Source organism: Cyanistes caeruleus, chromosome 2, assembly GCF_971803275.1.
Source record: "Cyanistes caeruleus chromosome 2, bCyaCae1.hap1.1, whole genome shotgun sequence".
Lineage (NCBI taxonomy): Eukaryota > Metazoa > Chordata > Aves > Passeriformes > Paridae > Cyanistes > Cyanistes caeruleus.
In genome coordinates this window covers 94,027,853-94,044,154 of record NC_141702.1, presented here as the reverse complement: position 1 = coordinate 94,044,154, position 16,302 = coordinate 94,027,853, and the positions used below count along the sequence as shown (strand labels likewise).

The 16,302-nt window shown below is 38.1% G+C and overlaps 1 long non-coding RNA gene across 9 annotated transcripts in view; it reads right to left on the bottom strand.

The window, feature by feature from the left end:
• The window catches only part of LOC111926127 (uncharacterized), a 101,724-nt gene that overhangs the window by 23,662 nt on the left and 61,760 nt on the right, over positions 1-16,302 (bottom strand). For all 9 annotated transcript variants that reach the window (XR_015283635.1, XR_015283633.1, XR_015283638.1 and 6 more), the window contains one exon: positions 7,753-7,914. This is a non-coding gene — a long non-coding RNA (uncharacterized LOC111926127). The remainder of the gene's footprint in view (positions 1-7,752; positions 7,915-16,302) is intronic.

Below are 16,302 nucleotides of genomic sequence, written 5' to 3'. Positions count from 1 at the left end.
TCAAAAATGAGCCTATCTAGCATTTTCCAAATGATGTCTGTGCTGGAAGATGAAGTCCTTTAGGATTTCTTGATATGTACATTATTATATTACAATGTCATACAACAGTATTGTTGATAAGACCAAATTTTTGAAAGAAATATATGCACATCCTGCTTCAAGGCAGGACAACCATTTCAGGCCAAGGGCCAGAAATCACTACTAAAAATACAGAGCTCACTGTTCTAAACTACTAGTTATGCAGTGGAGCAGTAAAGCACATCAGACTCCTGGTCTTCATCAGCACCTCTCCCTTTCCACTTCCACTTCAGTCCCTTCCTCACACAAGGATTTATTGTGAATCTTCTACTTCATTGAAGTAGAAGACTGGGCAGTCACTCCTTGCAGTCATTTCTGCCTCTGTGGTTGTAGCAGCAGAGTCAACTGAGGAGAACAGATACTTCAAGTTATTTTAGACAGGAAGTCAGGAAGCTACATGACCAGCCTGGAAGAGGCTGCCTACATCAAGCTCAAATGAGGCCTGTGTTCTTTTGTATCACACTGACCTGTTTTATCTCTAAAGCTTGTCACAGCTTTGAAATTATTGTTAACAAAGTAGAAAATAATAGCCCTGTGACTGTCTTTACACCTAGAGGACAGTACCAGAGAACTGTGTAAAATACAAGTAATGAAGATGCATAAATCAGCGTCAATGTTTCATTATCACAGCTTGTGACCAGCTAGTTTTCCAGGCTTCAGCCAGCACTTGTAATGAGTCATTGGCAACTAGCAGAGAAAGTGCACATCAGTTACAGGCCTACCAAGGAGGTTAAGTATGAGCTCACTTTTAAAAAAAATCCCTGAGATTTTGCAACAAGCAGTCACACACTGAGAGTTCCATCCATGACGTCTTATTCTTCTGTGAAGAAGAGTGAAGGTAAGTGGCATTTTTCTGCTCCTGTGACCAGAGCATGTAAGCACATATTGTAACCACAGATGGTAGCACCACCCCTTCTGAGGAACTGCTCTTTCCCTCTTTCTTTCTCATACCTTTCCCTCTGTAATTCTTATGCTACAAGAAATGTTTCCACAGAACTCTGTGGGTTTTATATATTGAAAGATCAAAGCCTCGTATGGAGAGCTATTGGATTAACCAGGCTGACTTTTTACAGTCCCCAGGCACCAAATTTCAAGACTTACTTTCCAAGCCCTTTTTCAAATGGGACACGGGAGAGTTTGTACAGTGCTGGTATCCTCACAGTTCAAGCACATATCTGAACAGAGAAAACATTCATCCTTTTTGTTGCAGACACCCAATTGGATACGCTATGTTCTTTCAACTGCTTGATTGCTATTTGGCAGTAGTTTCTGAACAATTTTAAATTTAATGGTTGTGTGTATCAAATAAAATGTCCGCAGTAAAGCAGACTCCAAGGATATGCATATTTTATGCTTAGATCTAAAATTAATAACTGCTGTTAGTACAAATAAGTAAAAGAAGTAATATGTCATCACTGGACTTTTGTTTAGACTACTTTATGTGATATCTGCTCTACATCAAGCAATACAAACATTCTTCTCTCTGGCTCCTATATTAGTACATACATTTGAGATGAAAATAGTATGACAGGAAAAGCAACCTGCTATTCTTTTGATTTTGACTAAAATACTTTTTTCAAGAAAAAAATAATATATTTAAAGTAATAGAGAAACACTGTTCTTCATCTCATGAACTTCCAAGGCTCTCCTCTGAAGCCATGGGGATTTGAGAACAGTCTGGGCTAATCCATAGGTAGGATACAGTGAGGTGCAGAAACTACTCACAGTGAAACATATCACATGTTATCCATCCATCCATCCATCCATCCATCCATCCATCCATCCATCCATCCACCTCTCCATCCATCCAAGCTGAAAGTCACAATGTAGGACTAGATAATTGGTAAAAACTAACCAGACAACTTGAAAGCAAAGTACTGTGTCTCTCCTCTGCTTTCAGAGACTCACAATAAAGTGTTGTTAATTCAGCCATTACTGATCTTAGTGAAATCGAGTTAGAGCTGAGGTAGCAACCTGTACCCAAGGAAAAGATTTTGCCACTGCAGCAGTCTTGTCAATAAGTGGGAAATGCACATAGGAAGGCCTTATATGTCATGGAGGTCTCTCCCTGTGGCTTCACAGAGCCTTACTGTGCACCATTTCCTCAGAAAGCCCTTCAGACACTCGTATATGATAAATATTCAGCGAGGTCCTTGGCAGGAGACTAAAGTTTTAATTAACATAAATGACTGCTGTCTGCAGCAACTAGCAGGCTAGTCCATGGAGGGAGAAGCAATTTTTTATTTAGTCCTAAACAATACCTGGGACTTCCTTCAAAATGAAGGACCATTTTCTGACCATAAAGCACTTAAAATCAACATTCCTATAGCAGTGAACAGCCAAAGTTGTATTTTCAGAATGGGGAAGTATATAAAAGTGAGAAATCCTGTTAAAATGGAATTTAAAAGAAGAAACAAAATGGAAAAAAAAAAAAAAAGTGGACCCTGTATTTATATACACTCTAATAGTTTCAGAGTAATTGTATATTACATATCAAAAAAAATCCTCAGAAACCAATCCTGAAAGGACCACACAAAAAAGGGCAGCATTAGTATATAATGTAGTAAGGGCAGCTAATTGGGGTAGAAAGAAATCCTTCAAACAGTGGAGCTCATGGGAAGCAATGAAGAAAATAGCAAAGAACATAAACCATAATAAGTCAAATGTTAACTCATAATAAAGCTGGCCAAAAAGATTGTAAGGAACAGCGCACAAAAGGAATAAAAAAATAGCAATAATTTTTTTTTCCCAACATATTAGAAGAAATTCTGTCAGAGACATGGTAGGGTTGAGAGATAATTGTACTGTAATAGTAATGCTTATGAATGTCAAAGTAATATGCATGAGGCAAGGAACCCTGGTTGCACAAACTCAGTTATCAGTTCTAGATAAGCTATTATCACTGAAAAAGAGATCTGGTAGTTTTTGTCTCTTGTGGGTAGTTCAGTGAAAATGTCAGATCAGTGCTTAGCAGCTACAGAGTACCAAGCACAATGTCAGAAATAACTGAGAAAGGAATAGAAAAAATGTAGAAAATGCTGAATAACATTCACATAAAAGAAAGCCTAAACTTTGGGTTCTAGATACTATGTGTTGCTGCAGAATGGTGGGTTGTCTGAGCATTTCATTCAAGGTTCTTTCCATCCCTGAAAAATAATAACTCATTATTTTCTGAGTGATCTCAGTGATACAAGCTTGTTTTTGCTTCTTTAAAAATAGCTTTTATACTTTGCACAATGAATTGTATGAAATAATGCTTTTACTGGAAAAAGACAATCCCGTACAGCCTTTTTCTCAGCTTGATACAACCATATGTTTAGGCATCTTGCTACTTAGGAAAAGGCATTATCTGTTAGTACAAGCAAAAATTAATCAACAGTTGCTGGGTGAAGTCAGGTTCTTACACCAGGTTTGACAAAAGCTGCCCTCTTTAGTAGGGAGCAGCCTGCTGGAGAGCTGAAACTCCTGCCAAAGGATATCTGTGGTGTGAAGACTCCCAGGTCAGGTAAAAATGCTCAACTCTGAACCTCCCCTAGTGGGAGGTGTCCATAATGACCCTCACTTCCTGAATGTGGCTGGGTAAAGGGATAGCAACAAGCCCCCATTTCCTTCCTAAAAGGAAATTTAAGCATTTCCTTGAAGCACATGAGATCTAGATTACTACCTCTCTTGCCTAAAACGATGTTCACTCCCAGTAGACTGTCCTTGATATGATCTGTAAGGTATCCATAGGTGGGATACTCAATTTCTTCTGGAGAAGGCTGCACCAATCTGTCTAAAATAATAAATATCAATGAATAAGAAAGAGGACATGATTCTATAGTCTGGTGCCTGAATCACTTGTTGGGGAAGGTGGGGAGATTGGGATTAGAACTGCAGCTCTTGTTTATTCTCGTACCACATTTAAACGTATCCTATCCAATAAGTGACAGGTACTTTTTCAATGTCTCCGTGTATCTGAGACACTGAATCCGAGAATGTCTTCTTGCCTGGCATTTGAGAACTTCTCTTATTCAATGCACTTGAGCAAGGATTTGAGTTCTCAGTCTGTTAGTAGTGAGAATAGCAACCTATAATAAATACTGATTAGTCTTAAGGGTAGATATATTTCAGAAATGCAGCCATCTGCAGATCCATAGGTATTGAGGACTTACACATAACAGTGTCAAGAAGGTCCTGAAGTTGTTTTGTGTATTTATTGCCTACCTAACTGCTGTTAGCAGTTTCAGTGAAGATGATCCCTGCGAGACTATCACCTTTTTGCAGATCCAGCTTTTAGGTCACCCATTATAAAGCCAACCATTTTTCTGATGACTTTCCTCTGAGTTCATCTTGAATAACTTAGTCCTTATTTGAATCTTCATATTTTTGTTAGATTTTTGACAGTATTGAAGGGAAGCTACAGAAGAATTAACCTGTTGGTGGGGGACAGATCTTTTGGAAGCTGGTCTAAGAAGGAATGCTTGTTGCACCAAAAAATCCCACATACCTCTTTAACTTCTCTTCCAAATGCAAAAGAAACTCCCCCAACCTCACTTCTCTACTAAACACATAATAAAACATCAAAAAAAGGGGGTTTTACATAAATCTGTGCACAACTTCTTAGGGAAAGAAAGAGCAAGAACCACACGTGGTACATAGCTTTAAAGTGCTACTGGATACCCATCTGATCCTGCTAATGTAGGGTGTGGTGCAAGAGCCAGAGCAAACCAGAAAATGAGACATTGGCTTTTACATTAACATTTTGTTTGCCTTTGAAGAAAAACCAAAAGTAAGTTAGAGAGTTCAGAGGAAGAGGTCTATTTTATGGTCCTTGCCTTTAATTTCCTTTTGAATGCAAGATTGCTTCCTTTCCAAGAACTGACCTTCAGGACAACTTTTTTTGTTGCATGTTGTATGTATCTTCCTCATTTTTCTTGTTCATAGACAGGCCAACAATATTACAGCCTCTGGAACTCTGAAATCTTTGGCTCAAGGCAGACGTTATTGTATAAATCCACTCTAATAGGTCAGAATCTCAGCTGGTGTGAATTGCTGTAGCTCCACCAGAGTGTTGCTGATTTACACTAGTAAATAATATGGGTCTCTTGCTCTAACTGCCAGAATTCATACTTCCTTCAGGAGAAATACCAGGTCCCATTAAAAACCTTCAGTTGGTTTCTGCTGGACAAGCAGAAGCCCTGTTACTCTTTTTCAATATCTAATTGCCATCTGGAACCAGTAGCAACCACATGAGAATGTTAAACTGCAACATTGAGAAGCCTGCCTCTGTTTGGGCTTGATTCACTGCTGCAATACTACATCTGTGTAACTTCAAAGAGTTGAGTGGAGTCCTCCATGCTGGATTCAGTGCCCTGTACTTGCCTAGTCACTTTCTTTACAACTGTAATTTTTTTCTCCTTTCTCCTAAGCACTTATTTTGCATGTTTTGAGGGAAGAATGGGCTCTAAAGGAAAACTGAAGATTCTGTATCTTCTGTAAGATTGTTTTCATCCTCTATTTACCAACCCAGTATAAAAGTGCATCATATTTCCTCTACATGTCTTGCTTGTTTCTTTTTTACTGTAGTCATCCTCACTCTGAGATTTTTTTCACTCTTCCTATGAGCTAACTTCTAACTGATCCCACATACTACTTGGTGATAAATACAAGCACATTACCAGAAAGGAGCATTAGGATGATTAACCTTTGTGTATGGAATAGGGCAGGCCAAAATATTTGCATCAGTGATTATTTTTTCAGTTCAATCAAAAGTTATTGTCCATGTGCACATGAGAGGAAGATATCTAGACTTTAAAGATTTCACATGTGGAATTCACTCTAGGTAAACTATTTGAGTTTGGGTTGGTGTTTTTATCCCTGTTTTTTAAAAACTTTTTTAATAAAAAGAATAACACATTATCATCTTCAAAAAGGAGCTGACATAGTGTGAGTAACATAGGTCCTGATATAAACACCTTCTCTAAATCTGCCCACTGGCACTTAACCCATGAACTACCACTTCTCTAGCACGGAGAGCTCATCTCCCAAACACATGGGAGCCACAGGATCTGCAATGTCTGCACAAAAGCTTGGCACATCCCATAAGAAAGTGTGGTTATTGCCCCAGGCAGTAGACAAGACCCTACATCCTCTTGGATCTGTAGGACAGAATTTCTCAGGACTCGTGCATTAAAGCAAATTCAACAAATGCATATTAGTGTGAAATATCTGTACTATTAGACCCCCAGCCTCCATGTGGTGCTGAGTGTTTTTAAATGTTGCAGATGAAGTTAGGAGAAAAAAGACTTTGGAACCAATAAAGGGAAGGCATGGTTCCATTAAAGATGTCCTCAAAGAGCAGAGAACAGGCAATGATTTCAGGATTCTGTGAGTGAGATTTCAGCCTCCTCCAAAAAATCTGGGAAAGGTGAGGAGGAGTGTTTCCCTCACTGAAAAAGAGAGCTAATTTTTGAAAGAGCTACAATAATATTTCCAAGAAATACTCTACATTTAGAATTTATATAATATATGTAGTGTTTATTATATATATACACACTATATAATATATAGTATATAGATAGTGTTTATAAATACTATATATTATATATATAACATATATAATATATAATATATATATAATATAGTACTTATGAATACTATATATATAGTATTTTACTAAGAAATACTATACTATAGTATTTCTAAGAAAGAAATATCATATGTTCAGAGGTATTTATGCAATGTCTAGAGTACTGTAAATGCAATATAATTATGGATATTATCAGCTCTAGTTTATTCTTATTAATCAACCAAGTAGTACATTTCATAAGGCATTATTCATCCACAATTTGCTTCATGCTTGGTCATGCCAGTATTTAGAACTGACATGACCCTTAGAACTCCTCTGATAATTGTGTATCCTTTTTTGTTATTCACATGGATGATAACACCTTTGCCGTGTTACAGAATGAGGATGAAACTGGAGACTGATGGCACTGTGCTGCAGTGGACATGATATTGTTATTTATTTAAAATTGTATAGGCTGCATCCCGCAACTAACATGCTCCTGCATGCAAAATAGATTTATTTTCAGAAGTTAGTGTGATGCCAAGAGGTAACAATAAAATGGAACCAATATTAGGGAGGATTCCTATCCTTGGTTTCCATGCTTGCTGTCCAGTGGCAGCTACTTAATGCTAATCATAGAATCATAGAATATCCTGAGTTGGAAAAGACCCACAAGGAACACTAAAGTCCAACTTTTGGCCCTGTGCAGAACAGTCCCAAAAATCAAACCATGTGCTTGAGAGTGTTGTCCAAATATTTCTTGAACCCTGTCAGGCTTGGTGCCATGACCACTTCCCTGGGGTGCTGAACCACCTTCTGTGTCAATAACCTTTTCCTAATGCTGAGTTTAAACCTTCCCTGACACAGCTTTGTGCTGTTTCCCCAGGCCCTGTCACTGCTCACCACAGAGAAGAGATCAGTGCCTGTCCTTTCTCCTCCCCTCACAAGGAAGTTGGAAATGCAATGAGGTCTGTCCTCAGTCTCCTTTTCTCCACGCTGAACAGACCAAGCTCATACAGCTTCCCCTCCAGGCCCTTCACCATCTTCCTTGCCCTCCTTTGGACACTCTCTAAGAGCTTTATAGCTTTCTCTTTATATATGTTCATGCTGCTCTTGAGACTTACATCACTTGGACATCCCTTGAGCCAGTGTGTCACAGACAGAATCTGCTGAAAGATCACAGATGTGGACTTCCAGAGCACCAGAGATGATACACCGAGTGCACAGCCAGAGTGTTCCCAGATCTCTTCTCACCCAGCTGTGAGAATGCTACGAGCAGGAAGGATCTGAAAAAAGAGAAATGAAACCTCCTCAATGCCAGTATTTTGTGAATTCAGCCCCATTACCCTGTCTACTTCAGAGAAACTCAATCAACAGATTTCATGTCATACCCCCAAAAAATTGTAAGTGAAATGAATAGATTTTTCAATGCACTGATATTTCTCTTTCAAATAATATATCTTGCTGACTTGTTTAAAAAAGGAGTCAGTGATTCCAGCCAAGTCTCCTACTCAGAAATTAAGTTGTAACAGTCTGTGAGATCTGATTTAACTTCAGTTGCACACAGTTTTTTTCTTTCACTGTTATTCTATGTATTTTAAGAAAATATTTTACTTCTTTATGTGTTTAATTCAAAGTAACAATATGAGTACAGCATAATCTTGTCTGCCCTAGGACTGAGAATAACATGGAACATACTCAGAGAAGTATAAAAGAAATACCCTTTATACGTGGGTGTTATATTCAGGTTTTATTTGCACATATTCCCTATAATTATAGTTTAAGTGGGCTTTTTTCCATACCCACATAGGCAGTATTTTCCACATAAAGGTTCACACTGGCTTTAGACCCACCCACAAGCTATTTACTTGCATGTATACATATAATGATCAAGCTCATAGCTACTTCAGCCAAACCTAAATATTTTAACTTGTGCTTCTTTTGCCAGCCATTTTCTCCTGAACAAGTAGCTTCCAGTTTACACAATTGCTTTTATGAAGTTTCCGGTGCAATGTGTTGGCTCTTTTACATGGGTATTGACTGCAGTCTCAAATTCAAACACAGATTTTTGAGCAATCAAACCACTATAAAAGTTTTTGCAAAAAGTTTTATTTTAGCTGTTTTCCAGTGTATAGGCTGTTTGCAGAGGCTGGATTTCACTTCAAATTCAATTTTTTAATCTCTCAAAAGTTCAGCAGAACTAAGTCATACAAATTTTCATTTATTTTACTTTGTTCATCTATTGGACATCATCTTGATTCTAATTGGCAGACGTTTTGAATCTGCAAATATGAGAACAGGCAAAATACTAAGCAGCAGCACAAGCCATAAAGCCATTTCCCACTCAGTTTTGGACCTCTCCCACTAAATGCTTTCTCAAACTATTCCTAATGTCACTATTGTAAACATGCTCTTCTCCCTGGATTTTCAGATGGAAAATATGATGACACTCTAAACTGCAAAGCAGCACAGAATAAGGGAGGACATCCCTGCAACAGGCAGATTCCCAAAGAAATATCGTCTGCGTGTATGCCCCTTGATCTCAGGGAAATGTCAAGCTTGAGAAAATTTCCAGTTCAGAGCAACCCCCGAGGTTATCACCCTCTCCAAAGTGGACCATCAGTGTAAAATGAGCATTTTCTCAAAAGAACACCTCTGAAGCACAGGAAGTTTTTCTAGGTAGGGATATTCCCAAACAATATGAAAATCCTCAAAGAGAAAACACCATGGGATATGAACTCTAGAGAAAAAGAAAGTAATGTACACATACATGGATACAATGTGAAATCTTTCAGGGAAAACATTCTGTCCAAAGTAATATGTGAAGGGTTTTGTTTTGAAGAAGCCACCCCCTGCTGTGGCAGTAAGTATGCATGTATGATTACTATGATGTCTAATTAAATTATCCTTATCTGAATGCCAGCTGAACTTAGCAGATAATAAGTTCCAGAAACAAATGCTATGTGGGGGGCAAATTATTTTACTTCGAAAAACTGGAGCTTGAAATTAGAGATGTGTAAATAATAGAGAACATGGTTTCCCTCCACCCCCACTATCTGCACCTGAACTGGTATTTCCATCAGACAGATCATGGAGCCTAAAGGGAGCTCTGCATCTGTGAAGAGATTGTAGTCTGCCTTCTAACTCCACTTTTAAAAGTGGGTTTCCTGCAGATTTGCCCATGGACAAGTGGGAGTGATACTTGCATATGTCTTATATTCTTGCACAAATTAAACATCAGCTATAAAAAATCAGAGTATTATCAACTCTTGATTATTTTTAAGAGTTTTATCTTGGCTGCAGTTTAACTGCATCATATGTAGAGAGGCTCTAACGATGGCTTTGCATGGAGCGAACTCTTCTGAGGGAAAGCCATCCCCTGGGGCACTGCCCAGCACGTCTGTAGTCTCAAGACAACTTTGTACAGGATCAAGTCTTCCACACAACACTCCTGGAACTGAGAGTCCTGGAGAGCACCGTGTTTCCTACATTTCCAAATATATTCAATATGTGCCTGTGTTAACTTAACCCATCACTGGCCCTGCTGGATCAAAGCTACATCCTAAAAATCCATTGGATCAGACGTTTCCAAGCACTTAATGGACCTCTTGAAGTGCTAACAAAAGTCTGATACAGCACCTGAGAGAACTAGGGCTCCTTGAACCTGAAGACCCAAGGAGCACACTGCAGAAACCAGATGATCTTTAGCATCAACACAAGCCAAGTATAATCAACCGTGAGACAGGGTTAATCTTTCTGTTTCTTACAACTCATCTCCTAGATTTAAGTTTCAATCACTTTCCCCAAAATGCTTAATGTGACTAATTGACACACTCTACAGCACAGGAGTGGTCCAGGTTTTTTGGGCCAGTGCTCAGCTTTGGCACATGGGAATGGTTTCCTGAGAAGTGGTTTTTGGAGCCAAGACCCTTCTGGGAAAATATGGCTTACAAGGCAGAAGAGGGGACTTCACTGGTTTGACTTAAAGCCAATTCAGGCCTCTTCCAAGGACTGCAAGCAAGCAGCTGAAGAGGTTGGTAATTTTGGCACATCTTGGACTTGTTAATGTATCTGCGGAGTCAGCAAAACAATGTAAAACAATGTATTTTCCAGTGCACTGTGATAGGTAATATCAATACTAGAAACATTATGCCATATAAGGTGTGATCATCTCAACTTTCTCATGGTACCTATCGAAATTACCTTCTACTGATTTTGCATTAAATTTACTGATCCAGGCAGCTTTCTGTTCCTTGGTTAATAGCAGAACATAAAAAAGGGGATCAGATGTCAGCCCATTTAATTATATGAAATGCTAGAATTTGAGCTGAGCTTCAGGAGGACATTTCCTGGGGGTGAGAACAGCTCACAAAAGCATCAGCCCTAAGGGAGGGTTCAGACAGTGCAGATTTGCAGTTGCTTGTCCCAGACTAGGGACTCTGGTGAAACAACCTCACGCTTTTATACTTCAGCTGAGCACTACTGAACTCACACCAGTACCAGCTATATATTGGTAGCTGAACCATTCTGTGCAGAGCCAGCAGAAGCTTCTGTCCTTGCCTGACCTACTGGGCCAAAAGTTGATCAGGGAAATTTCTTCATGCTTCATGTACACTATAGACAGTAATATCAGTATGTCCTTGGAGGAGCTAATAGATCTGATATATTACACATTAATATATTACACATTATATGTGTATAATGTATGTAGTGTGTATATTTGCATGTGTATTATCATAAGGCACACATTACGTTACATATACAATATATAATATTTTAATGTTTATAGTCTATATATTGTGATATAAATAAAAAAGTAGGAGCATTTCATTTATTAACAAAATTTTCTCTCTTTTCAATTTTCTCTTTTCTTTTTTTTGGTAAAAAGTGCAATGGCAAACATGAGGGAGCAATATTACAAGAGTAACACTGTTGGAGTTTGAAAAGCATTTTATGCTGCTAGTATAAACCAGTATACATCAGGAAACTAATTTTCTAGGAAACTCATTTTTTTCTGTGAAGGCTAATATAATAAATCACATGAAATTAGCCTTTGCCTTGAAATTCTAGTGATGCTGTGAATGTTTTAAAAAATAGATTTGGCTGCAAGAAATGTCTATGGTGAAGGTAAAATTCCTAAGGATCAAAGGTTTTCTTCGTCATGCTGGAGGCTCAACCGCAGTGCAAAGTCTTGGTCAAGAATGGTTCATCATTCCTTACAGATTTCCTTTGTAATATTGCCAAAGCCAGCTTCAAAGATTTCATAGAAATTATGGTCGGAAGGGACTGTCAGATCATTCAGTCAGATTTCCTGGTACACCACTAGTCAGGAAGCACTAACTAAATTCCTCATAACAACCTAAAGAACTTGGATGGAACAAGTATTCAAAGGTCCAGAGGACTGGAAATATTCAATATTAGAACAACTTAAATACTAGAGCAACTACAGACAGATTCTTTTAGGCCTAAGGAATTTTAGATGAAATATCATTAGTGAAAACAGTGGAATTGTGGTTCAATAAAGAATTAAGAACAAAAGTAAGACTACCATAATGTATTATGATCCCATGGAAATTTGGCCCAATCAGATGAAGTTATTTCTTTTTCCTCTCTTCATAAAATTACTTCTGCTTACAAAAGACAGCTGCATTGCTTTATTTTACTTTTATTTCTCCAAGACACTAGATTTAGAGTCCCTTGATATTAGAACAGAAAAGCACAGGTTACATTGACTAAAACAGGATTGCAAATATGTCTGAAGTGTTGCTGATAATGAGGAAATATCAAGGTTCTCATTGGAAGAGCAGGACCAGCTCTTGGTAAAATATTATTTTGTATTTACATGAAAAGTCTGAATAGTGTCATAGAGTCCTTGCTGAAAAAATCTGTCAGGATTTAGAGATCTGTGAAGCAAAAAAATACTGAAAAGGAGAAATAACTTTTGAATGGTGATGTGGAACATTTGATTAAATGGTCATGATCTGACAAGGTGCTTTTTCATACATCTAAATGCCAGGTATTAAATGAGAGACTGGGGAATGCAATCTCTTCTTAGAAGATGACAGGTTTTAGCCTACAAAACAACAATTCAAAGGAGGATTCTGTCATTGTGTATAATTGCCTCAACAGGCAAGCTGTGGAAAAAAAAAAGCTAGTACAAAACCTGGGTTTGCAAGAAAAGTATCAGGGAGAAATAGGAAAGCCTTCTGCATCTTGTGGGCAGGCTCCTGGTGAGGTGTTAATCTCTAGATCCAGTGCCAGGTAAGAGAGAGGCTTTAAATGCTAGTGGTCCTGGTGCCTGGGCTGCACATCCGTGTTGGCTGGAGGAAGGGCGCTGTAGCTCTCTTCAGAGCATCTTCCCAAAAACAGCTGATCCCAAGCCCAGGCTGTAGAGTAGGATTGGTACAACAAACTGTGGCAGCCAGAGGTGAGGGTGTAACACACCTGCTCAGGAACACTGTGTACCTGAACAGATCTGCCCATTCAGGCCGAGAAAGGCCTTTGCTATTTGATCATTTTAATTCACCCTACAGTGAACAGCAGCAATAAATTACAAATGTGGAATGGATTTTGCTGTCTGTTTTGCTGACAGGGATTTTTTAGTTACATTAAATTTCAATTATTTTAAAAAAAAAGGAACTTGTGGCTGACCTCATATTTATTCTCAGCACAAGAATTAGTTGTGCACTAAATTCTTGTGGGTTCTTTATTTTTTTTTAAAAATTTAGTAGGAATAAGAGTCTTTATACCTGCTAGAAATTAAAAATAATATCATAACAAATAGGCATCTGCTGGAAGAAAATAATTGTAAAGCATTAGGGACATGTGCAATCCAGGCCTCTTTCCACTCAAGGCTTCATTGGAACAACATGTAGGAAGAAACAGCCAATATTTTAGAAGCAAAAGGAAAAAGAATCTGTACATAATTTGATTTTTTTTCTATAACAGCATCTTTATTTGCATGTGACCAGATTATTAATCAAAAACCTGGCAATAAATAGCTATAAAACTGGCTTTTCAAAGATTCATCACTTTGTCATGCACACAAGAGATGCACATTTTACATGTTGGAAAAATGCCCTCAGCAGCAAATAACGTTTATACAAGCTCTGAAAAGCCAGAATTCCCTATCTTGTGCTAATGATGTCTAGTATCTAACAGAAAGCCGGAGAAGGAACTTTAACATGTATTAATAATACTATGCATTTTAGGTAGATATTGAGCACCCAGCTCCAGTGTGATGAATGTACACATGAACTTCAAAATTAGTCTTAAAAGCATATAAACCACTTCAGTTGTTAAGATTTTCTAAAACCAGCGTGTGTGGGTAATATCACTAAAAGCAGGTACGTTGGATAAAAATGAATGATGTCCCTTTTCCAGTATAAACCCAGGAGTTCATCTTCCAGTGCTGTTTATAAATAAAAGAGAGTCAATTTGCTTAGGATCTGCAGGACATTTGGGTACTCCATTTAGATAATGACAACATTTTTAACACAGCTATCACTCATTAGGTCAAGAGGTTGTGATTAATCAAGAAGTGTTTTGGTTTTGTCTGATAGACATCTAGTCTCTTTAGTTTACAGTTGAATGAAGATGGCTTCAACAGTTTACAGAATAAGCTGCAATGATACATTAGACTGAAATCGAGATGGAAGAGAGATGTGTGATCTATTTTAACCGTTCCATTTGCATTACAATGTGCTGTGTGTGAATTCATCTAGGCATTGCTAGAGTAAATTAAAATCTGCTGGGAATGTGTTGAATGCATTACACAATAGGAATGCGCTGGCTGGTTACAGCTACAGGTCTGCTGAATGTTACTGGGTGATATTGTTGGTATTTGGACTAAAAGAGGAGTGTCTTCTCATAACAACTGTCTGGTTAATTGCTGATCAGGAGATGAGAAAACTTGAGGCAGAATGAGTTTCGACAAAAAATGTCTCCTTATTAAGTTTGTTTCCATGGCACATTTGAAAAAACTTCCAGACTGAGGTAGTACAGGTCTTGCCACATAAACTGCAGGACAAGAATTCACACTTCTGTGTGATTTACAAAAGAGAAACTGCAAACACTTGGTTGCTGTATGAAATGCCTCAAGATACTGTAAAACCTCAAGTTCATGGTCTAAGATTATCTATCAGCATTTTCCTCTCACCAAACTCTGATCCAGGTTTCTGGGGTATTGTAAGGGTCTTTGCTCTAGTGACACCTCTCAAAGAGCCCAGAGGAGTATGCCCCAGGGAAGCAGACTGCTCTCAGGAAATGAGAAGTATAATCAGCTGCCCACATCTTCTGTGAATACATATCTTGCACTCACAATCACAAATCACATCTGCAATCTGCAGTCAGCACTTCTTAAAACCTTTGCAACACCTTTATAAAAAAACATATTGCCACAGCCCACATTGCATAGAGGGGTTTCTTGTTGAACTTTGAATAGTCAAGTAAATCAAGTGCTAATTCAGTGTAAAGTTCTTAAAAATAATATATAGAATGACAGTTTATTGCTTTTTCATAATATACTTACGTTGCTCATTAGAAAAAAAAAGTGGTTAAAATCTCTGAAACAATTTTTCTTTTTTAACATATGCACTTTGGGGGATGCAGCCTGAGGAAGTACTGTGACCTTTGTGTCTCCTTTCTCCTGATCACACATACAATACAATCATACATACAATCACACACATGCATGCATGATTATGAACTTCCTTTCAGATGATACCGACAGGTTGAAGGCAAAGTAGCAGAAGGTGAGCAAATAGAAATCCTGCAAAATTTTTATAAAGACAAATCCCATGAATTTCACTCTTCCCCTTTCTCTCCAGGTTATCTAAAAATTCTGTGCTTATTCTGTACTGCACACATGTTTTCTTTAATGCTACAAACAGTGAAAAATATGAATGCTTGCAAAATACACACACTGGAATCTGTGTGACCTCCAATACTCTTATTGATTGGAGACATCTGAAAAAATACAGTAATGACATGCTGTTGTAATTAGCATTACAAATTTCCCTGGTTTAAATTAGAGAACATGCTCTAGAAAGTCCAGAAGCTGCATATGAACTGCTTTATGATTCTAAGATGACTTAAGAACTATTTCCACACTTGCCAAAGACTAGCATTGATTAAGAAAATCCAGTAGGCTCTGGTGATCCACGCTACCCATAACAGACTGAAACACCTTCCTCAGGCAGGGAATTCCTCTATGTGATGTTCTCACTGGCTCTCTCCCAGGGGACACACTTGTCCTGCTTTTGGCATGACTCAACTTCTTGTTGAGTTGACCTTTGCCCCCTTAAATGAAAGGGTTTCATGCCCTGGAAACTGGCTCTCTTAGCAACTTCCACTCAACTAGAACCTTATTCTTCCACAGCAGCACCAAAGAAACACAGTAAAATACCTGTTTGAATTATTGAAAAAATAATGTACTTGGCAAAAAGGAAATGTCAGGCAGACCTGAAGCTCCTAAGCAGGCTACATCAAAGGGTGCATTACACATAGCTGGAGGATTAATGTCCATTTATCTAATTAATGTTTTTATAATTTAGCATGCTATTAAAGAGATTTTAGTGAAAACAATATTTTCAGATAAAACCACAAGCTCTAATCATTAGGCAGCTGCCTCTCCTGATCCTATTATTAAAACATACATCCTAAGTAATCTCTGA